This window comes from Manis javanica, chromosome 12, assembly GCF_040802235.1.
Source record: "Manis javanica isolate MJ-LG chromosome 12, MJ_LKY, whole genome shotgun sequence".
Lineage (NCBI taxonomy): Eukaryota > Metazoa > Chordata > Mammalia > Pholidota > Manidae > Manis > Manis javanica.
The window spans coordinates 72,207,111-72,232,500 of NC_133167.1; the positions used below are offsets into that span (position 1 = coordinate 72,207,111).

A 25,390-nucleotide genomic window follows, 5' to 3' on the forward strand; every position below is an offset into this window, starting at 1 on the left:
GAAAGCCGCGAGCTTTGCCGTCGCTCTCCGTTGGTTTCCTTTAAGGAGGAAAACTGTGAATTCGGCGGGAGAGGGATGGGGGTTTTCCCACAGTCCATTCCCTTCTCAGTTTTTAACTTACTTCCTGTTAATGTATTACCCTTCAAAATATTGATGTTATAAATAAGCTGAATGTGGTCAGCAAAACTCAAGACATGTATACAATACCATAAAATTAATATGCGTAAAAGACAAACAGGAGATCTATGAAAAACGTACCCATCGTCATTTTGGGTCATGGGCTTAGGTATGGTTCTATCTCCCCCATAAGAGTTTGCAGCATATTGAAGTTTCGATTATGTTTTTATGGGTATTTATGCAAATACATGAAAAGAAACACACTTGAAATACTCAGTGAATATCCACTGAATTCTATGTTTCATTTCTAGATACAATTTTTATTAAAAAAGGCTACAATGCACAAAAGAACAACTGGCTTATTCTGAGGTTCCTCATTCTTCTGCCCTTTTGTGTAATTTTCACCGTTATGATTATGAAGCGAAATGAAATGAGAAAAGTATGCAAAATAGAAAACACAGAATATGAAGGGTAAATATAAATATACAAATAATGTATTATCTTAAACTGCACGGGTCACTGACCAGTGTCATAAATTCATAGTTGTACTGTACATTTGTTATATTTATTCCTAAGTCTGTGCTATTTTTAATCTAGTGTAAATGCCATTTTTACTATTTTGTTTTCTAATCGTTTGCTGTTAGCATGTTGGAGCAAGTCAAAATCTGGACTATCCTAGAACTATTTTCCTGATAACTGTTCCACTCTGTGCTAGGGACTTAGTATATCAGAGAAGAATTTATTTGGTGCATGATTTTAAGTTCCTTTCCAAGTGGGATCTAAATTACCTTTTGGCGTTGGTTTTCTTTAGGGAAACCCTTTTTTAATTTAGAAGCTGTGTGAAAACTTTCATTAATAAATTCTTTGAACCTCACAATTTTTCTATTAAAGTCTCAGAACACTGTAACACTTCCTATTAGTATTCTCAAATGCTGTAAAAAAAATCTCTCTTCAGTATTCCCTTGAAATTAGATACTATTTCTTACAAATTTATACCTGCCATTCTTACATCTGTGTCTCTTCTGACCAAACATTTAACTCACTGAAGGCAAGAAACCCTCATTTAAGTACCTAAAAGTAACCTCACAAATGTCAGTTTTCTTGAAAGCTACCACCATTAAGTGGTCCACTTAATGAAAAAACTTTCATTTGTACACACATTACATGTATACTGTTGAGGGAAGTAATGGACCGTACGTAGTCTCTGAAAGCAGAAGTGACTTAATTTTGGCCTGTCATGATTCTTTTCAGAGAAAAAGAGAAAAGAAAATTCAAAGAATGGTCTCATGGGTAATATCACTGGGGGGATCTGAGTAATGCCCATGCTCAGTACATCTCCCCAATCCAAAACTTCCCCCTGCTGAGCCTTAGTGATGCCCCCTTATGACCTCTCCCAGCAGACTTGGGAGGTGCACCTTCAGGCCTTGCATCTTTATTTCTTCTACAAGTAATATATATATATATTGGAGCCACTGAAAATGTTATTTTAACCAGCTGGAAATAAAAGTATTTCACCTTGCGGCAATATATTCATTTACATCATGTATTTCCTTCTTAAGTTTACAAAGGACTTCAAGCTTAGCTGATTCTGGAATAGCTAGCATAGAACCATCTGTCCTGTCTGGAGTCATGAGGGACTTAGTTAGCAGGGCAACTAGGCTGGAGCCTTACAAAGTCCTATTTCCCTCCCTTTACTTAATTTTGTGATACTTGATGCTACAGGTAAGACAATCTTGCCTCTGAAGTACTGCCACCACTACTTTGTATATATGGAGTGTATGAGAGCTGAATTACCTGGTTTCCCCCCTTTGTTTTATTTTCTTAGTTTTCCAAGGGAACTTCTTATCCATCTTTTTGTTATATTTTTGGATGGCCTCTGCAAACACACCCTCTCAGTCCTGCTCTTCACAACACTCTCAATCTTTCATTTGAGTGAACTTAACATAAAATATTAATAGACAAAATACTGGGCCTTCTTATAAAATATGCGAATCTAATTCACTTGTCTTTCTGCTTGTCACGAAAACAGTCATTGAAATTAACACTATAACACACTAAGAAAATTTTATGTTAAGTGAAACCCTGAAGACACTAAGGAAGGAGCACACTGGGTATCACAAAGTGGGGAAAGGGCCAGCCAGGCTGGGAGAGTTAAAGAAGGATACTAGGAGATCCTCATTAATCTTTTTGGCTTCACACACAACCTGGAAATAATGGATGACTGTGACCGACAAAGTGTTACGTGGTAACAGATAGACAGGTGGGTACTTTAAAATAAGTAAATAAATAATTAGTGAAAGAAATTTCTGAGAAATACAATTCCATTCATACATAACATGTTCTGTTGGTCTCCACTTGGGTTCAAGAAATTATGTCCCTCTTTTGTTTTATATATATGTGTGTATCTATACACACACACACCAGTTACATATCTATAAAACCATATATATAACTACATAAAGAATTATTTAACTATATATATAGATAGAAACACACACATATATGTACACTTCCTTATATATAAGCAATGTAATATTCCTAATTAATTTGCTTTTTATATGCTTTGCTAATTAGTTTTGAGAAAATCCATATCTGGTTTATAGCCTGGTACATTTAGGATAATTTTGGTTCAAAATAATAGAAAAGACTGAGTATCTCCTTTTCTCTAGTCTCAGTTCAAACCATCATCTTCAGATAGATTTCCCTTTTGGTGGATGATGGATGATTCTTAGATGTTTCTTAGAAGAGAAGTAGTCCACCTAAAATGCTAAACATCCTAATGCGTGTGAGGTTGTAGCTCATTGTGGTTTTTTATATTTCCCTATGATTAATGATTTGAGCATCCTTTAATGTGGTGATAGGCCGTTTCTAAATCTTCTTTTGGAGAAATGTCTATTCAAATCCTGGTCAATCAGGTTGGGTTTTTCTTTTGTTTGTTTAGTTTTGATTTTGTTGCTGAGTTTTGGGAGTTCTCTGTATATTCTGGGTATTAATCCCTTATAAGGGAAATTTTCTCCCATTTTTTAAATTTGCCTTTTACTCTATTGAGGTACAAAATAATTGAAAGTAGCATCTTGAAGAGAGATTTGTACCTCCGTGTTAATCACAACATTACTCACAATAGCTAAAAGGTGGAAGTAACCCAAGTGTCCATGATAGATGAATGGATGAGCAAGATGTGGTGGTCTAGACAGACACTGGAAATTTGGGGGTGCAATATCCAGCCATAAAAAGAAGGAAATTCTGACAACTGCTACAACATGGATAAACTTTAAGGACATCATGCTAAGTGAAATAAGGCAGTCACAAAGGACAAACACTGTATGAGTCCACTTACATGAGGTACCCAGAGTAGTAACATTCCTAGAAACAGTTAGTATAATGTTGATTGCCAGGGCTTGTGGGGAGGAGGGAATGGGGGCTCCTGTTTAATGGGTATATAGTTTCAGCCTTATGAGTTTTGGAGCTGGTTGGTGTGATTGGGTAACTGTGAATTTACTTAGTAGCAATGAACTATACACTTAAATGTGGTTAATATGGTAAATTTTAGGTTATGTGTATTTTAACCACACTAAAAAATATTTTGGAAAAAAAAACCCTGAAACTAGGTAAGCCACCAACCTGCATATTAAAACATGAAAGTTCTTTCCAAGTTAACTCTATTTGCCGTTTAGTGTGGAAGTCCATATTAACTGGGAATAATTTGTTTAGCCTTTCACGTAGACTCCCTAAGTCATAGGTTTTTCTAAGAAACAAAAGCATACCAAACTGAATAAGTGGATTTCAATTGTTTTCCAGTCATTTCATGGGTGAAATTATTTCGCCTCATACTTAAATTATAAATCGGTACTAAAGTAGTAAATCATGTAATGTTTAGCATTTTAGTTGGACTACTTACTGTTCTAAGAAACATCTAAAATACTATTGATTTTTGATATCCTCGTAGTGTGAGTGTGGTTTTGAGCTGCATCTTAAATTAGAACTCTGGCAGTAGGCTGACTGACATAGGCAGTGGTCTGCTACTAAAAATACTGTGAATTTCTATTTTCTGTTCTCCTTCACTACAGTAATTCAGTCATTGTGCCAGAAAACCATGACCTGGACTATGCCAAGAAGTTGACCAGCAAATGTCCTGTTTCCAGAGAACGTGAGCTCAATAACCCTTGCGTTACCCCCGAATGCGATTAAAATATCAAATGTTTGGAAACCAAACACCACGTGGGCAGGAGCACAGCGGGTCTGCGGTTATCTCCTGCCGCGGACGGTGGAGGGGCCGGCGGCTGCACCTGCGTGTCCGGCTCCTCAGAGCCCCGCCCCGCTTCTGGAGCACAGCCCCTCCCCCGGCAGAGGACGCAGGCCCCTCCCCATGCCCCGCCTCCAAGGGCAACCACACCGCCTCACCTGTATCCCCGTATGAGCACCGTCCCCCGGGGTGCAGGCCACGTCCCTCCGCCGCACTACGCTGGGAAGCTCAACCCTGCCTCTTCCACAACCGCCTGCGCAGTGGCGGGGCTGGCCGGCCGCACGGTGCTTCCTGTGTTGCTGACCCTCTCAGGCCTGGGCCGGCTGACCCCCGTGGGCCCTCGTGAGCGCAGGAGCCCGCTCCTGGGGGACCCCCGGGCGGGCGGGGTTGCCCCGCGTCCGCGTCCGCGCAGAGCCGCTCGCCGGGGCCCGCGGGGCCTGACAGCCGGAGGGCTCCTCTCGGGCCTGGGCGCGGTGTCCTGCCCTGGCCTGACCCTGCACCCGAGGGAGAGGGCGCGCACCCTCTGCGGAGTTGCGGAGGGGGACCCGGTCGGGGGCTTCTGAGACCAGCCCTTCACCTACGCCCCTTCTGGGGAAGCCTCGGAGGGTGCTGTCCGGCCCTGGGGACGCTCATACACGTTTTCCTTACTGCAGACGCTGGAACATCACTTCTGCAAGTTACAGAACCACAGAAGATCGAGACACACACCAGTGATGATGTTTCTTACATGCATGCCATTTAGAACACATTCTGTATATTTTCTGTGTATTTTAAATAAATGGATACATATCCATTAAGATTATGTTTGTGTTCATATTTACTTTGTTAATGAGTTACGTTGTATGAATGAGAGCAATCGTTTTGGTAATTTAATTTTTTTCATTATTTCCCAAGTACTATATAAACGTGGTGGAAATATTTTTAAAATACAGACTCAGGAAAAAAAGTAACAAAAATTTCTCTCTCTAAAAAATGTATAATTTAAATACTCTTACATAAGTGAGGTCATACTAACACGTTTGATTCTTAGGGTAGGTAGGTTCTGTATCAAGTCCCACCACACGGAGTCAGCTAATGCTGAATCATTGCTTCAAGGGGAAGTATGTAGATCTCTCATATAGATCATCTTAAATTCTAAAAGCAACTCATCCGGGAAGATTCTATTTTCTCTAGGTCACAAAGGATCAAAGGACGCTCAGAAGTGAGAGTGACTTAACGTTAAACAACGGGCAAAGGACCTGAACAGACATTTCCCGTAGAAGATGGCCAACAGACACAGGAAGAGATGCTCCACATCACTGGTCCTCCGGGAGATGCAAACCCAAGCCCCGAAGAGACAACGCTTCACGCCTGTTAGAATGGCTGGTACCAAAAAGACAGGAACTAGCAGGTGCTGGCGAGGATGTGAAGAATAAGGAAATAAGTACTCTGCTGGTGGGAGTATAAATCAGTGCAGCCACTACGGAAAACAGTACGGTTTGTCATAAAACTAAAAATACAAAGACCATATGACCTCATAAATGCCACTTCTGGGAATTTACCTGAAGAAAAAAACCCCACTAATTTGAAAAGATACCCACCTCTATGTTTATTGCAGCACTGTGAAAGTTATGAACAAACGTCTTTTAAAAAATAAATTTATTTCGGAAAAGGAGGAAAATCCAAGGAATTTAATAATTACAGAAAAATAAACTTTTTGAAAAACAAAAATAGAAAAGTTCCCATTTACTCTTCACTGAGTCACCATGTCCAAATACTTCCCAGATATGTTCTAACAAATAACGTTTCTTATGCTTTTAAAATTTTTCCAGTGCCTGTGTCAAACTGTTTTAAATCCTGTAAAGTCTAGCATAATCTGAAAATAAAAATACACCAATATCCCAATTTTGAAATTTAACCTCAAATAGCTGATTTGATAATTCACTCTATACAAGCATATTATATAAAAGCTAGATTTATATCAGAAAGTACTGATTTTTAATTAACATTGCAGGAATATCACAATTCTAACTTAAAGATATAAAGTGTAGACTGTTTATGTGTATTTCAATATTTTATATAATTTTTAACTGTTGTGTGATGTTTTATAAATTCTATAGTGGGTGGCCCAGTTAAATTCTTAATGGCCAGAAGTAGAAGTCACGTCCTTTTCCTATAATAATAGGTATCTCATAATTGACCCAAGAAAAATTAGGTCCAGTTTTAAAATTGCTTTCGGAGTAATTAAGGCAATAAAAAGGAAACCCCAGCTCTGATACATCTTTAGCAGAGACGGAGGAGGCTGGGAAGCAGAGAGCCATAAAACAAGCTCTATCTACCACAGCATAACTGCTTCACATTAGCTTAAACACAATGTTTTTGCACGACTATTTCCAGTTAATTTCTATGTTATATAAAACTTTCCTAATTTCTTTTAAGTAAATCTCTTCTAATCAAATTGTGCATATGATGTTTTTCATAAGTTACAGAATCCTTGTCTCTTAATTAGGATATTAAATTCATTGATGTAAGTTATTTTGGTTGTGATTTTGGTTGTTTAATGATGTATTCTTATGAATTTGGTTTGTTCATTTGGACAAAATTTCCATATATTTTATTTTTCTAATTGTCTTAGTTTTATAAAACCTACACAAACACCTATTTTTCTAATTAAAATAATCAAAATTATAATATGATGATACAGGACGTGAAGTTTTAACTTAGTTACTATTATTAAATGCTTGTTAAAATGAGGTTATCAGACATGGCAATAATTTTACATTTTAATAAAATGTAACATTAAAATTTTCCCCTTTACTCTATTTTTTAAAGTCCAGAACCCATTTTTTAATAATAATATCAATAGCAGTGGATTTTACATAGCAGTTTATAGAGTGGAATATGATAAAATATACCAAAGATGAAATATAAAAATTAATGTAGACATATAAAGATTAAAAATGAATTATGCCAGTTATTTTGTGTATTGAGTTTAAAAAACATAATTCATGTTGACATAGTCATAAAATATTGGAAAAGACTTGTAAAGTCAACTTTACTCCATGGCTTTGTCATTTGAGCTCAAATTTATATAATTACCACTATGTCTTGAATATCATTTTTGTATATATCATTTAGATTTTAAACTATTATACCAGTATAAGCTCTTCATTGTTCATTAGTTGCTATCTTGAACTAAAGCAACCAATTTTTATTTTCTCTAGAGAAAATTTGAAAGCAGACCAAGAACAATATAATTACTTTTTGTCCACAAGTATATAAGTACATATCTCTTTTGAAAGAAATTGCATTTTACAGTTTAATTTAGTTGAACACATAATTTTGTAACTTTATAATCTTGAAATACTAGTTTATCTAAACCAGTTAAGCCAATAGGATTTAAGAAATTCAAATTGATCAGGTTTACCATGAAAAAATATATCCAAGACCAGCAAAATTTAGAATATTGTAGAAATATCTTTATTTTTAATAGCAATTTTAGGTTCACAACTGAACTGAATGGACAACAGAGTTCCCCTGTAACCTCTGCTCCTACAAATGCATGGCCTCCCCAACTACCATCCCACATCAGATCAGTACATTTATTCAAATCAATGACCCTGCATTAACATACCATTATCACCCAAAAGTCAAAGTTTACATTAGGGTTCACTCTTGGTGTTCCACATTCTGTGGGTTTTGACAGGTCTATGGCATGGGTCCACTCTTACAGGACCATGCGGAGTCACTTCACTGCCCTAGAGATCCCTTGTGCTCCACCTGTTCATCCTTCTTCCCCACCCAGACTCTGGGCAACCGCTGATTTTAACTATCTTCATTCTTCTGTCTTTTCCAGACATGTCATATAGTTGTTATCAGACAGTAGATAATTCTTTTCAGATTGGACTTAATTACCTAGCATAATGCATTTACATTTCCTTCATGTCATTTCATGGTCTGACAGCTCATTTATTTGCATCATTGAGTAATTTTCCATTTTATTGATCTGACCAGAGGGTTGCTTAGTTCATTCATCTTGAGGAAATCATCTACTGCTTCCAATTTTTGGCAAGTATGAAGAAAACTGTGTTCTACGCATCTGTGTGATTTTGTGTGGACTTAAGTTTCCTGCTCACTGGGTAAATACCAAGGAGCATGAGGCTGGATCAGTGGGTAAGAGTCCATTTGGTTTTGAAAGAAAAGTGCCAGACTGTTTTTCCAATGTGGCATGCTGTTTTTGCCTTCCCTTTGAAGATCACTTCTGAAAATGTAAAAGGTATTCTGATATTGTAGCTCAGAATATACCTTTGTTTTATAAAACAACGTGGTGCTCTTCCAAAAACAAAATAGCATTTTTTCTATTTGCCCTCACTTTAACTGCCGTCATGGCTCTGAAATGAAATAAAGATAGTTCAGAAGATAAATTTAGGAAGAGAGGGAAGTGCAAGAAGAGATTCAATAAAATTTACTTTTAATACGCATTAAAAAATGCATTATAAGTAGTATTCAAAATTAATTCACAATAAGTCTGGACTATTGCTTGGATTGGATTAATGTTTAGAAATACTGAACACAAGAAGAATGTCTCATATATACCGGTTTTATTTTCAGATTCCAGGTGGTTAGACATCCATCATGTTGCTAGAAGCCCAGGAACAACCAAAGCTGCTCAGTAAACCCAACACCTGTCCAATAGGAAGCCATGTCAGCTGTGATTACAGCTTTTTTCTCCTTCCCTGTAACATGGTAAAACCAAACCACAATCTGTTTAGTGACCCTTAAGGGAAAAAAAGAAGGCTGACTTATGGAAGGAAAACTTGGGTCCATGGGAAAAGAAAATGGCTTTTCACTTTTGTAAAGGATATAATAGTATAAAATCTCCCTCAGCACCTTTTAATTTACCAAGCTAGTTAATTTTATATCCAAGTTAGCACAAACTAGAACAATTCGGACTAGTGTGATTTATATAGATATTTACACAAATTGGTAGAAATGAACAGAACTGAAGGATACCTGGCACAGGTGTTTTGCAAGCTCTCTCTTAAACCACTGTGAAAATATCTCCACGGTTTCTAGAAAGTAACCCCAGCTTTTGGAAGAGATATTATAAGAGATTATTTGGTCAAACATCACAAAATCTGGTCACGAACTGTGTAAGCAATTCCACCGAAAGAATGGAGGCTGTGTAAGTACCATAAACTACAACTAAACGCAGCTGAAGGACTTACAGGCCTAATGAAGGAGCAGCGGAGGTGGGATTGTAGTCCAAACAGCCATTTACATAGTTATTGGTGGAAATATAACTATGGAAAGAAATGTTAGGAACTGGAAAATTTACACGCAAATCATCAAGTTTTAGAGAAGCATTGTTGTAGATACATATTTTATCCCAACTTTTATGCAGACAACATCCAGGAAAATAGTAAATGGATTTTTACTTTGATATCCAAAAAGCACTTAATAGTGCTTACCCTTTTTAAATTTCTGACCAATTGTAGAAAAAGACCTACAGTTGGATGTAACCACCAGTTGGTTGTGGGAAGTAAAGTGGGTATTAACACATCTGAATTGAGTAGTTAGCACAGATCTTGCTTTTTATCTTGGTTATGCTCAAAATCGCAGTACTTCCTATAACTGATGCTATTTTTGTACACAATTCTACAGCAGAAGGCAGCAATAGTAAGAGCAATCTGCCACAGAGTTAAAGGCAAATTAAGGAATTTAATTGTTCATCAATGGATATAGCTCATCAAATGAGTTTTTAAATTGAAAAATACCCCAGGTAGGAGGCATGTTATCCTCATAATTCATCATCTTGACTCCTGTTTGTCAATTTCATGTGCCAAATCAAGAACTAAGATAAAGCACCTTTTGATGTTGTGTTTTTATATTGAGAACTATTAATGTTAATATTATCCAGAGATTTTACAATTGTTATAAAGCACTTTTAATATCTTCAAATATTTATGAGCAATCATCTATCTTGACTCCAGCTTCAATTACTCTACCCCTTGTTATTAATTTCTTTCTCCTACTTCTATAATGTTAGTAATATTGCAAGATTATTGACTACTTCCTGGGTACTGGTACGCTTACACAGATTGCCTCTCTACCTACATTTCTTGCTGAGATCTTGTTATCCATATTTTAGAAATGAGGAAACAGAGACAAAGAATTTAAATAATTCCTTATATTTATAGAGTTAGTAAGTTAGGAAATTGGAGTTAAATTAAGATAATCAGACTCCATAGCTGAAGTCCTCAAGAACTCCACAATTCTGAAATATGTATCTTGAGACACAAACATTGGGGATAGACAACTGAATTTACATGTGTGAAGATCTTATTGGATGCTGGGAAAAGGCTCAATGCGTCCTCCAAGCCATGAAGACAAGCCTTTATAACAAGATGAGGTAGGGTAGGCATCCAAACTTATTTCTCAGAGAATTAATTCTTACATATAAATAGTGACACTTGACATGTTAGGCCTCACTCAGAGCAAATGCAACAATTCAAGAGACCAAGAGTTGGTCCAGTTGCCTATGTAGCTGCCATTCCCACAGATCTGACAGTTAAATCGGTCTGTTACTTTACTGGCACTAATCTCTAGTCCAGTTGCTACCTGCTGTTCGATTCTGTTACACATAACAAGCAAGAGAAGGCTCTGCCTCAGGTCCAGGCTGCAAGGCAAGCTGCTCTGCCATTTGCTCCACGCGGCCCAGCAGACGCAATGATGCCTGAAGTGGCCGTGGCAGACAGGCTGCCATCTGGAGCCTTTGGCAGGCCCCATGGGTGCGTCACAGTGTAGGCCTGTAGGATTTTGGAGAAAGGCCCTGCCACAGCGCAGATAATACTCTCCTTTGCAGAAACCGCTCTTGGGTCTGCTACTGGGCCTTAGTAGAGAGCGAGTGCTTGACTGTGGACCACCAGGTTACTGTACAACCTCAGCTGCCCCTCATGAACCAGGTGTTTTCTGAACCACCAAGCCATAAAATTGGGTGTGCACAGAAATACTCCACCATCAGATGGAAGTGCTAAATATATGACCAAGCAGGCCTTGAAGGTACAGGTAGTTTACCCGAGGAAGTGGTCTAAATGCCCACGGGTCCCACTCCTGCTCCGCTGCCTTCTTTCCCCGAGTTTGCATGTCTGGCCTCAGGGGTTCCCTGCCATCAGCTGACAGAGGAAAGGACGACTTGGGCCTAGCTTACAGATGACGCCTCACGGTGCAGAGGCACCGCTCAAAAGTGGGCAGTACAGCCCTTATCTTCAGCAACCTGGAAAGACAGTGGTGAAGGGCAATCCTCCCAAGAAAGCAGAACATCCGGCATCGTACCTGGTTGTGCACTCTGACTGGAAGGAGAATTAGCCAGACATGTGATTATATATGAACCCACAGTTTGACTGGATGCTCAGGGACTTAGAAGGGACCATGTGGAAAGCTGGTGACAAATTTGGAGAAGTTGTATGTGGATAGACCTCTCTGAGTGGGCAAAAATGTGATGATATTTGTGGATGCTCACCAAAAGGTGACCTCAGCGGAGGAAGATGCTAATAATCAGGCGAGAGGGTGACCCACTCTGGGGACAGCAGTCAGGCTCTTTCCCTTGCCACGCCTGGTATCTCCCTATGGGCTCGTGATCAAGTGCCATGGTGGCAGGAATGGAGGTTATGGATGGGCTCAGCAGGAGGGACCTCCACTCACCAGCCCCGCTTGGCTGCAGTCACTGATGAGCGCTCATCTACCAGCAGCCGACTTCAGTGCTGAGCCCCAGATACGGCAACATTCCCAACGATCAGTCTGCCACCCGGTGACAGGTGGATTCCACTGGACCACTTCATCGTGGAAGAGGCACTGATTTACCCTTATTGGCAAAGACACCCTGGATTTGGATTTGCCTTCCCTATATGCAATGCTTCTGCCAGAACTACCATCCACGGACTTACAGAACACCTTACCCACCATCATGTTATACTACTCAGCACTTTTTCTGACCAAGGAACTAACTTCACAGCAAAAGCAGCATGGCAATGAGCCTGGACGAATGGAATTCACTGGTTCCCCACCAGCTGCAGCAGCTGGCTTGGCGGAATGGTAGAATGGCTTTTTGAACACTCAGTTGCAGCATCAGCTAAGTAGCAATACCTTTCAGGGCTGGGCAAGGCTCTCTAGAGGACTGTATATGCTCCGAATCAGTGTTCAATATGTGGTGCTATTTCTCCCATATCCAGGATTCATGAGTCTAGAAATGGAAAGCTGGAAATAGGAGTGGCACCACTATTACTCCAAGCCACCCACTAGCAAAAAATTTTTGCCTCCTGTTTCGACAACTCTAAGCTCTGCTGGCCTAGAGGCATTAGTCCCAGGAGGAGGAACGCTCTCACTGGGAATCACAACTGTGATTTCTTGAACTGGAAGTTAAGATGGCTGACTGGCCTCACTGGGCTCCTCGTGCCTCTGAATCTACAGGCAAAGAAGGGAGCTAAGGTGTTGGCTGGGGTGACTGACCCTGATTACCAAGGGGAGATTGGACAGCCACTCCACAAAGGATGGAAGAAAGAGTATGTGTGCAATGCAGGAGATCCCCTATGATGTTTCTCAGCACTACTACGCCCTGTAATTAAGGTCAGCAGAAAGCTACAACTGCTGCTAATGGTCCAGGCCCTTCAGAAGTGATGGTCTGGGTCACCGAGCCAGCTCAGGTGCTTGTTGGAGTCAGAGGAAATACAGAATGGGTAGTCGAAGAAAGTGGTTATAAACACCAGCTACAACCGTGTGAGCAGCTACAGAAACAAGGATGGTAATGTCATGAGTGTTTCCTCCTTATTTTGTTATGAATACATTTAGGTATGTGTGTATGTGTGTATATAAAGCAAATACCTTAGCTTTTCTCCCCTATTTTATTCCCTTTGCATGTAACATAATATGTACTGATTTTATATCAGTATTCTAGTATTGCTAATTTACATCATAGTATTTAAGTTATGGGATGTTAAAAGAATCACCATCCCTTAAGGGTTTTATCTCCTCTCCTGGGGAAGGGATTAGTCCATTTTCGGCTGTATGCAGGATAGTTGTATCATGGTAAGCAGAATTAAACCTTCACTGGAGAATGAGTATTGCTTAAGGAGATGCACATGCCAAGTTGACAAGGGGTAGGTTTGTGATGGTTTGTGATGGTTAATTTTATATGTTAACTTAAGGATACCCAGATATCTGATGAAACTTTATATCTGGGTGTATCTGTGAGTGTGCCCCTGGGTGGATTAATATTTGGATCATTAGACTGAGTGAAGAGCATTACTTCACCAGTGGGAGTGGCATCATCCAACCTGTTGAGGGCCTGAATAAAGAGATCAAGGAAGGATGACTGGGCTCTCTGTTGAGCTGAGCTATCTGTCTTCTCCTGTCCTTGGACATCCAATGGCACTCCTGATTCTTCCATTTTTACCCAGGACTTACCACCATTGGCTACCCAGCCCTAGGTCTTCAGTCTCAGACTGAATTTCACCACCAGCTGCCCTGGTTTGCCAGCTTGCAGACAGCAGATCATAGGAGCCAGTTCCTATAATAAATTTCATTTTTCTATCGCCCATCCATTTTTCTGTCATCTGTCTGTCTATAGCTATCTGTCATCATCTACTGTTTCTATCTGTATCTGTCAACTATCTATCCCCTATTGGGTCTGTTTCTCAGGAGAACACTGACTAATGCATTTTTATTATTGTCGCATCCCCTTAGATTGACCCTTAACATTATGATATATTGTTCTTTATCTCCACTAATGCTTTCAGTGTTATAGTCTTTCAAGCTTTATTTTGTATAAAGTTTTTGTATAAACTACCATGGTATATATTTTTCTTTTACGTTGAACATTTATATAACTAAAATTTCAGTGTATGATTTAGAATTTTTTCCAAACCTCAGGATTGTTTTCTGATTGACTATGAACCATCTGACTGTAATATAATTACATAGCATTGCAATTTAAAATGTAACAGTGGCCTTTAATCATGGCATTGCATTTATTATGTTATAGCCTTTCCTTGTCTCATGCTTACTGATTAAAAGACAGTGCCTATTAGCAGAATTAGTATGAGATAACTTGAAAAATAAGAAATGTAGGAGCTAGGTTGGCGGCGTGAGTAGAGCAGCGGAACTCTCCTCCCAACACCACATAGAATCATGAATATATAACAAAGACAACTCTTCCTAAAATAGAGACCAGATGACACAGGACAACATCCAGACCACATCCACACCTGCGAGAACCAGCGCCTTGCGAAGGGGGTAAGATACAAGCCCCGGCCCAGCGGGACCAGAGTGCCCCTCCCCCCAGATCCCTGCAGGTGGGAAGAAACCGGAGCGTTTTTTTTTTTCTTTTTTGGCGAGTGCTTTTTGGAAGCCTTAAAGGGACAGGGACCCCAATACCAGGGAAACAGGGCAGTAAGACCGGTGAGCAGGTGCCTGAGACCGGCACATGAGGACAAACAAAATCACGTGTTTTTCCCTTTTTTTTGGCGAGTGCTTTTTGGAAGTCATAAAGTGACAGGGACCCCAATACCAGGGAAACAGGGCAGCAAGACCGGTGAGCGGGTGCCTGAGACAGGCGCCTGAGGACAAAGAAAATTGCGTGTTTTTTTTCTTTTTCCTCTTTTGTTGTTGCTGTTGTTGTTTTGGTATGGAGAGTGCTTTTTGTAAGTCTTAAAGGGGCAGGACAGGACACTTAGCCCAGAGGCAGGGAATCTGGGGATTCTGGGCACGCTAGCCCCCTGGGCAAAAGGGAGCACAGAGGCCCATTACGGAGATAAATAGCCTCCCGGAGCTCCCCCTCCAACGGGGCTCCACCATTTTGGAGAAGCAGCACCAGCCAGGCCACGCCCACAGCAACAGCAGATATAAACTCCATGGCAACCGGGCAGGTAGCAGAAGAGAAGAAGCAGGGAGAGAAGAAAAGAATCTCCAGACAGTGTATATAACAGCTCAATAAGCGAGCTAAGTTAGGCGGTAAGATACTAAAGAAGCTAACCTTGAACTGTTGGTAACCACAAATCTAAAGCCTGCAATGGCAATAAGTACATATCTCTCAATAGTCACCCTAAATGTAAATGGACTTAATGCACCAATCAAAAGACACAGAGTAATAGAATGGATAAAAAAGCAAGAACCATCTATATGCTGCTTACAAGAAACTCACCTCAAACCCAAAGACAAGCACAGACTAAAAGTCAAAAGATGGAAAAACATATTTCAGGCAAACAACAGTGAGAAGAAAGCAGGGGTTGCAGTACTAATATCAGACAAAATAGACTTCAAAACAAAGAAAGTAACAAGAGATAAAGAAGGACACTACATAATGATAAAGGGCTCAGTCCAACAAGAGGATATAACCATTATAAATATATATGCACACAACACAGCAGCACCAGCTTTTGTGAAACAAATACTAACAGAACTAAAGAGGGAAATAGACTGCAATGCATTCATCTTAGGAGACTTCAACATACCACTCACCCCAAAGGATAGATCCACTGGGCAGAAAATAAGTTAGGACACACAGGCACTGAACAACACACTAGAACAGATGGACCTAACAGACATCTATAGAACTCTACATCCAAAAGCAACAGGATATACATTCTTCTCAAGTGCACATGGAACATTCTCCAGAATAGACCACATACTACCTCCCAAAAAAAGCCTCAATAAATTCCAAAATATTGAAATTCTACCAACCAATTATTCAGACCACAAAGGTATAAAACTAGAAATAAATTCTACAAAGAAAACAAAAAGGCTCACAAACACATGGAGGCTTAACAACATGCTTCTAAATAATCAATGGATCAATGAACAGATCAAAAGAGATCAAGGAATATATAGAAACAAATGACAACAACAACACTAACCCCCAACTTCTGTGGGATGCAGCGAAAGCAGTCTTAAGAGGAAAGTATATAGCGATCCAGGCACACCTGAAGAAGGAAGAACAATCCCAAATGAATAGTCTAACATCACAACTATCGAAACTGGAAAAAGAAGAACAAATGAGGCCTAAAGTCAGCAGAAGGAGAGACATAATAAAGATCAGAGAAGAAATAAACAAAATTGAGAAGAATAAAACAATAGCAAAAATCAACGAAACCAAGAGCTGGTTCTTTGAGAAAATAAACAAAATAGATAAGCCTCTAGCCAAACTTATTAAGAGAAAAAGAGAATCAACACAAATCAACATAATCAGAAATGAGAATGGAAAAATCACGACAGACTCCACAGAAATACAAAGAATTATTAAAGACTACTATGAAAACCTATATGCCAACAAGCTGGAAAACCTAGAAGAAATGGACAACCTCCTAGAAAAATACAACCTCCGAAGACTGACCAACGAAGAAACACAAAAGTTAAACAAACCAATTACGAGCAAAGAAATTGAAACGGTAATCAGAAAACTACTCAAGACCAAAACCCCGGGGGAGGATGGATTTACCTTGGAATTTTATCAGACACACAGAGAAGACATAATACCCATTCTCCTTAAAGTGTTCCAAAAAATAGAAGAAGAGGGAATACTCCCAAACTCATTCTATGAAGCCAACATCACCCTAATACCAAAATGAGGCAAAGACCCCACCAAAAAAGAAAATTGCAGACCAATATCCCTGATGAATGTAGATGCAAAAATACTCAATAAAATATTAGCAAACAGAATTCAACAGTATATCAAAAGGATCATACACCTTGACCAAGCGGGATCCATCCCAGGGATGCAAGGATGGTACAACATTCGAAAATCCATCAACATCATCCACCACATCAACAAAAAGAAAGACAAAAACCACATGATCATCTCCATAGATGCTGAAAAAGCATTTGACAAAATTCAACATCCATTCATGATAAAAACTCTCAGCTAAATGGGAATAGAGGGCAAGTACCTCAACATAATAAAGGCCATATATGATAAACCCACAGCCAGCATTATACTGAACAGCAAGAAGATGAAAGCATTTCCTCTGAGATCGGGAATCAGACAGGGATGCCCACTCTCCCCACTGTTATTTAACATAGTACTGGAGGTCCTAGCCATGGCAATCAGACAAAACAAAGAAATACAAGGAATCCAGATTGGTAAAGAAGAAGTTAAACTGTCACTATTTGCAGATGATATGATACTGTACATAAAAAACCCTAAAGACTCCACTCCAAAACTACTAGAACGGATATCGGAATACAGCAAAGTTGCAGGATACAAAATTAACACACAGAAATCTGTAGTTTTCCTATACACTAACAATGAACCAATAGAAAGAGAAATCAGGAAAACAATTCCATTCACAATTGCATCAAATAGAATAAAATACCTAGGAATAAACCTAACCAAAGAAGTGAAAGACTTATACTCTGAAAACTACAAGTCACTCTTAAGAGAAATTAAAGGGGACACTAACAAATGGAAACTCATCCCCTGCTCATGGCTAGGAAGAATTAATATCGTCAAAATGGCCATCCTGCCTAAAGCAATATACAGATTTGATGCAATCCCTATCAAATTACCAGCAACATTCTTCAATGAATTGGAACAAATGATTCAAAAATTCATATGGAAACACCAAAGACCCCGAATAGCCAAAGCAATCCTGAGAAAGAAGAATAAGGTAGGGGGGATCTCACTCCCCAACTTCAAGCTCTACTACAAAGCCATAGTAATCAAGACAATTTGGTACTGGCACAAGAACAGAGCCACGGACCAGTGGAACAGATTAGAGACTCCAGAAATTAACCCAAACATATATGGTCAATTAATATTTGATAAAGGAGCCATGGACACACAATGGCAAAATGACAGTCTCTTCAACAGATGGTGCTGGCAAAACTGGACAGCTACATGTAGGAGAATGAAACTGGACCATTGTCTAACCCCATATACAAAGGTAAAGTCAAAATGGATCAAAGACCTAAATGTAAGTCATGAAACTATTAAACTCGTGGAAAAAAACATAGACAAAAACCTCATAGATATAAACATGAGTGACCTCTTCTTGAACATATCTCCCCGGGCAAGGAAAACAACAGCAAAAATGAACAAGTGGGACAACATTAAGTTGAAAAGCTTCTGTACTGCGAAAGACACCATCAATAGAACAAAAAGGAATCCTACTGTATGGGAGAATATATTTGAAAATGACACATCCGATAAATGCTTGACGTCCAGAATATATAAAGAGCTCACACGCCTCAACAAACAAAAAACAAATAACCCAATTAAAAAATGGGCAGAGGAACTGAACAGACAGTTCTCTAAAAATGAAATACAGATGGCCAACAGACACATGAAAAGATGCTCCACATAGCTGATTATCAGAGAAATGCAAATTAAAACTACAATGAGGTATCACCTCACACCAGTAAGGATAGCTGCCATCCAAAAGACAAACAACAACAAACGTTGGTGAAGCTGTGGAGAAAGGGGAACCCTCCTACACTGCTGGTGGGAATGTAAATTAGTTCAACCATTGTGGAAAGCAGTATGGAGGTTCATCAAAATGCTCAAAACAGACTTACCATTTGACCCAGGAATTACACTCCTAGGAATTTACCCTAAGAATGCAGCAATCAAGTTTGAGAAAGACAGATGCACCCCTATGTTTATCGCAGCACTATTTACAATAGCCAAGAATTGGAAGCAACATAAATGTCCATTGGTAGATGAATGGATAAAGAAGATGTGGTACATATACACAATGGAATACTACTCAGCTATAAGAAGAGGGCAAATCCTACCATTTGCAGCAACATGGATGGAGCTGGAGGGTATTATGCTCAGTGAAATAAGCCAAGTGGAGAAAGGGAAATACCAAATGATTTCACTCATCTGTGGAGTATAAGAACAAAGGAAAAACTGAAGGAACAAAACAGCAGCGGAATTACAGAACCCAAAAATGGACTAACAGGTACCAAAGGGAAAGGTGCTGGGGAGAACAGGTGGGTAGGGAGGGATAAGGGGGGAAAAGAAGAAAGGGAGTATTAAGATTAGCATGCGTGTGGGGGAGGGAGAAAGGGGAGGGCTGTACAACATAGAGAAGACAAGTAGTGATTCTATAACATTTTGCTATGCTGATGGACAGTGACTGTAAAGTGGTTTATAGGGGGGACCTGGTATAGGGGCGAGCCTAGTAAACATAATATTCTTCATGTAAGTGTAGATTAATGATAACAAGAAAAAAGAAAGAAAAGGGGGATTACTCCCTGATAGGATAAAACTAACTGTAAATCAACAATTAATGCATACTTTAAATATCCTTAATTTTGATCACTTAAAGGGTGTCAGATTATCAGCTATGGAGGTACATTTTTCTGATAATATTCCTTTCTCTTAAAAAAAAAAAAAGGAGTTCCTATGTGCTGACCTCCAATGAGTTCTACACAATGGTATAAAGGGCATATCAAAGTGTGGGCAAAGGGTCTGTTTGTGTTTATACAGAGGATCAAAGCCTAATTTGGCTACCCAGAAAATGAACTAAGATATGATATGAAGAAGAACTTCCAACATCAGCACTCTCTGGAAGAGTCATACCAGAAGATGATTATCAAAAAACCTCAACAAAGATCCAGGTGATGCTGCAGTTGTAGCTGCATCCATCCCACCAGTTCCTGGACTTGCCATTGGAATGAAGAAGGAGATATCTAAGCTGGCCTGTGCTTTCAGTAAAACAAATTTGACTGGATCTATACTGTTGGAACTCAACCAAGAATTAGGAGAAGTGTAAGTTGTAGCGCTCCAAAATCTTACAACTACAGACTATCTACTGTTAAAAAAACATATGGGATGTGAACAGTTCCCAGGAATGGGTTGTTTTAATTTGTCTGATTTCTCTCAGACTGTTCAAGTACAGTTGGACAATATCCATCATATCATAGACAAATTTCCACAAATGCCTAGGGTGCCTAACTAGTTTTCTTGGCTTCACTGGAGATGGCTGGTGATTATAGATCTGCGTTGGTTATGTAACTGTATTCCCATTATGTTAATGTGTGTGTGCAATTTAATTAGTAGTTTAAAACCTATACATGCTTAAGTTACTCTACAAGAAGATATGTCAAAGAAATAATCAATCTTCCCATGTTTTCTTCCGCCTGCTACTTCTATAGCTTTTCTTCTTCCTTCCTAATTACAACCCTTAAATAGAATTTGTGCCTCATATCGAATTTACCATGTACCATAATTCTTCGAAGTGGTAAAGATACCTCAAGACAAATGCTGGGCATAGAAGCCACAGGGCATAAATATGCAAAGAAGTAAAAAGCTAACCTTTTCAAACAGTATGGCTTCTCTCTCACTTACCAACTTTACATTTCCCTGTATGGCCCCGGAAGATGACTGGTTAGCCAGAGACGGGTAAGATTCCTCAAGGGAGGAACAACCTAAGACAAGCACAGTCACAGGGGGGCCACCAGGTGTGAAATTGGGGATCAACAGAGGTGAGGCTTAGAACCTCTCCCTCCCTGTTCTGAGAGAAATCTGCTGCATCCGTGGATGTTTGATTGCCCTTGTCTAGCCTGGATTAACACATAGTCAACAGGCACATACCTAATCATCTACACTTGCTCTCTTACAACACTAAACTATGTTTTCTACCTTTATCTTGCATCTACCTACCACTTCAGCATTTTATTAAAAATAAAAATAATAATAATAAAGGGAGAAATGTGGGATCCACATATAAATCAAGTATAAAAATCAAACGAATATTCATATTTGACCTGATTGTTTATAGTTCATAATGCGTGATCAAAACTGAAAGTTTCTGTGATGAATGCCCTTGTACTGTTCACCATGTAAGAACTTATTCACTATGTAAGAATTCGTTCACCATGTAAGAACTTGTTCGTTATGCTTCAGAAGATTGGAGACTGACGAGAATTAGGCTTGAGATGGATTAATGATTGTGCATTGAGCATTGACCCCCCCTATACAGAATTTTATTGTTGTTAACAATCATTTGATCAATAAATATGAGAGATGCCCTTTCAAAAAAAAAAAAAGGATACACTAATTTCTAATGACTTGTAAAGTGACCAAGGAAACTGGTGATACCAGTTGACATGGGAAAGGGGTACTGGGTTAATAGAAAATGAGACAGGAAATTTTAAACTCTTACATTTAAAATCATGATGCTTTGTAAATTTTTAAAATTTTAATATAAATTCTCTTTAAGAATAAATAATGTTTTAAATATAAAAAAAAAAAAAAAAAAGGGCAAAGGACTTGAACAGCAATTTCTCCAAAACAGATATACAAATAGCCAGAAAGCACATGAAAAAATGCTCAACATTACTAATCATTAAGGAAATACAAATCACAACCACAATGTGACACCATCTCCTACACATTAGGATGGCTATGATCACACAAACACAAAAAAATAACAAGTATTTACAAGGATGTAGAGATACTGGAACTCTGGTGCATTGCTGGTGAGCATGTAAGATGGTGCAGCTGCTATGGGAAACAGTAAGGCAATTCCTCAAAAATTAAAAATAGAATTAGCATATGATCCAGCAATTCCACTTCTGGGTGTATACACAAAAGAACTGAAAGTAGAGACTTGAATGATTATCTGCATGCTCATGTTCATAGCAATATTATTCACAATAGCCAGAACATGGAAGTGACCCAAGAGTCCGTTGACAGATGAGTGGATAAGCAAAATATGGTGTGTGCGTGTGTGTGTGTGTGCAGTAGGATATTATTCAACCCCTAAAAAGGAGGGAAATTCTGACATATAGATGAACCTTGAAGACGTTATGCTAAGTGAAATAAGGCATTCACATAAAGACTAATACTGTATGATTCTGCTTGTATCAGGTATCCAGTTAGAGTAGTCACTTTTCATAGAGACAGAAAGACTAGTGTTTACCAGACAGTAGAGACAGAAAGATGGTGGAGTGAGTTATTATTTAATGGGTGTGGAGTTTCAGTTTCGAAATTGAAAAACTTCTAGAAATGGATGATGGTAATGTGTGCAAAAATGCAAATCCACCTAATGGCACTAAATTGTACACTTAAAATGGTAAAAACAGGAAATTTTGTTGTACGTATTTGGTTACAAGAAAAATATCCTCAAGCATATACCAGCAAATCATATCCACCAACATAAAAAAAGATAATGCATGCTGACAGAGTGGGGCTTTTTCCAGGAATGCAAGTTTGGAAAGCAATTAGTATAATGTACTATATTAACAAATAAAAGACAAAATAAATGATCATTTCAATAGACACATATGAGGACTGAAAAACCTCTTTATTGATAAAAGAAAAAAAAACTGAACTAATTGAGTAACAGAACTAGAACTTCCTCAACCTAATAAAGAGGATTATGAAAAACCATAGGTAACATCATAGTTAATGGCTAAAAATGCGACCCCAAGATAACTAACAATTTAGAATATCTGCCCTGAGCTCTTCCTATTCAACATTGTAGTGTAAGTCCTAGCCGGAAAAATAGCTAAGAAGAAAAAATAGAAGGCATGCACATGTTGTAAATTAAAAAATAAAATTATATCCATTTTCATTTGAAATTTTTCTGATATATAGAAATCATAGTGATCCTCTAAAAATAACCATTAGAACTAATAAAAGATTTCAACAAGGTTGAAGGATAAAGGTTTAATATTAAAAATCAATTGGTATCTGGTAATGAATGACCCAAAAATGAAGTTTAAAGATTCTATCTCTAATAATATCAAAAAGAATAAAATATCAGGAAATAAATTTAACAAAAGTAGTGCAAGTACTATACAGTGATAATTACAAGACTATAAAACATTTAACATGAAATAATTAAATAAGATACAGTTGGAAAGACACCCCATGTTCATGGATTTGAAGCCTTAATATACTTGATGTAACATTACAATTATCATCAAAATTCTAGCTGCTTTTTCCGTGGAAATTGACAAGTTGATTCTAAAATTCAAGAAATGCAAGAGACCCAGAATAATCTTTAAAAGCTTGGAATACTCACATTTCCCGATTTCAAAACAAACTACAAATCTACAGTGATTGAGGCAATAGTGCTACTGACGTAAGTATATTAACATATAGATCAATGGAATAGAATTGATAATCCAGAAATAAACTCTTATGTTTACAGTCAAAAGTTTTTCCAGCAGAGGTGCCAAGTCAATTAAATGGGGGAATGATCATCTTTTCATCAGTGATGCTGAGACAACCGGATGTCCACATGCTAAAGAATTATGTTGGAACCATATCTCACACCATACACAAAAATTAACTCAAAATGGATTATAGACCCACATTTAAGAACAAGAACTATACAATCCATAAAAGAAAACAGATATTGTATTGCTCCACATTCAGGAATATTAAATTGTGACAGTAAAGGTGGCTATCAATATGCTGTAGTACTAAACTGAATATATGTCGAACAACATACACATTCCTCCTCTCTCCCCCTTCCCCAGCCCCAGGCACCCACTCATCTACTTTTTGTCTCTATTTGCCTATTCTGTACACCTAATATAAATGGAATCATAGAATATGTGGGCCTTTGTGGCCAGCTTCCTTATGTTAGCACAATATTTTAAAAATTCAACCACATTTAGCAAATATCACCATTTCATTCATTTGTACTGCCTAATAATATTCCATATTTTGTTAGCTCATTCATCAGCTGATGAGCATTTGCGTTGTTTCTACTACGAGTAACGGTGGTGCTATGATCATTTTGGGGGATAGATTCTTCAATTCTCTTCGGTATATACTAAGGGTGCAATTGCTATGTTAACATTTAGAAGGACTGCCAAACTGTTTTCTAAAGCAGCTACAGCATTTTATATTCCCACCAGCAATGCATAAATGTCCTGATTTTGCCACATCTTATTTTGCCAATTTCTATTATCTATCTTTTTAATATACCACCCTATTGAATGTGAAGAGGTATGTTGAGCTGGTTCTGTTTGGAGAACCTCAGAACAGTGTCCTAGCCTGTTAACAGAGGAGCTACAAAATTCAGCGAAAGCTTTTAGAAAACGGCTTAAGATTTTCTGGAGGTAAGATTCCTCCACCACAGGTTTTTGATCATCCTGTGACTGCAGGGAAATATGTAATGGCTTTTTAATGTTTCTGACCTAATTCACCAAGTTCCTGAGCAGTTTCAGAGCTTCAAGGAAGCCTCATGGAAAAAAGATTGCAGTTTTGACAGCCCCCCTTAAATTTCAATCGCTAAAACTTTTCTATTTTATTAGAAAGGCATTTGAGTACAGTGGCACCTAAGACCACTGAACATTAAAATTTCCACAGGAGAGAAACTTCATGTATCTTAGGGAACAATTCTCAGCCACTGGTGATCCTAGGGACATAGGCAGACTCTAAAAGCTGTAGGTCAGGCTTGGCTTAGGTGAGATCTTCTATTAGAAAACCATGGATATGGAATGAAAGACACAAGTGTAGCCTGTGTTCTGTCTGCCTTCTGCCTTCTTGAGTGAAGATTTCATGGATTTTGAATCTTTCCCTTTATTTTGTGAAAATAATTCAGAATTTTAATCCTAGACAACCTGTATGGTTTTTTCCTCATAGTATACATTTTCTCTTCCCATGAGCCTTTAAGAGACTTATACTCAAAATCACATTATTTAACAAATCACTCTTACCTAGCAACATCTGTTTCTTTAGTGTCCAGGAAAAAAAATACACATGTGGAAAATCAAATTATAATAAATACTTTCACCAAATGTATCCGGGCATTGTGTTGTGCTGCTGACACAGATCCCACTGACACAGAGCCACTGATTCTCTCCACACGGATGGCCATCCTGAACAAAAGTTTTCTTGACATGACGCAGAGGATCCGTTGCACTATTCAGGAAGATCACATTCACCAGAGGCAGACCTACATTTTTCTCCTTTCTGTGTGTACTGGTGGAGTGAGGCAGGTGATACTGAATTAAGCAGAATGTGAACATATAAATGTTACGAGGAATGAAAACTACTTACATAGGCAATGCAGACACTTTTTTAATGGGCTC

The 25,390-nt window shown here is 38.5% G+C and overlaps 2 long non-coding RNA genes and 1 pseudogene across 10 annotated transcripts in view; 2 read left to right on the top strand and 1 right to left on the bottom strand.

Annotated features, from left to right (window-relative positions):
• The window catches only part of LOC140845285 (disintegrin and metalloproteinase domain-containing protein 18-like), a 41,743-nt pseudogene extending 39,359 nt beyond the window's left edge, over positions 1–2,384 (top strand).
• A 1,406-nt stretch (positions 2,385–3,790) lies between these two features.
• Positions 3,791–5,155, top strand: LOC118971800 (uncharacterized). The gene is made up of 2 exons (XR_005060462.2): positions 3,791–4,702; positions 5,014–5,155. It is a non-coding gene; the product is annotated as an uncharacterized lncRNA (long non-coding RNA).
• Positions 5,156–8,655: 3,500 nt separating this feature from the next.
• The window catches only part of LOC140845100 (uncharacterized), a 61,894-nt gene continuing 45,159 nt past the window's right edge, over positions 8,656–25,390 (bottom strand). For all 9 annotated transcript variants that reach the window (XR_012123788.1, XR_012123781.1, XR_012123786.1 and 6 more), the window contains 2 exons: positions 8,936–25,303; positions 8,656–8,730 (listed from right to left, as the gene is read on the bottom strand). This is a non-coding gene — a long non-coding RNA (uncharacterized lncRNA). The remainder of the gene's footprint in view (positions 8,731–8,935; positions 25,304–25,390) is intronic.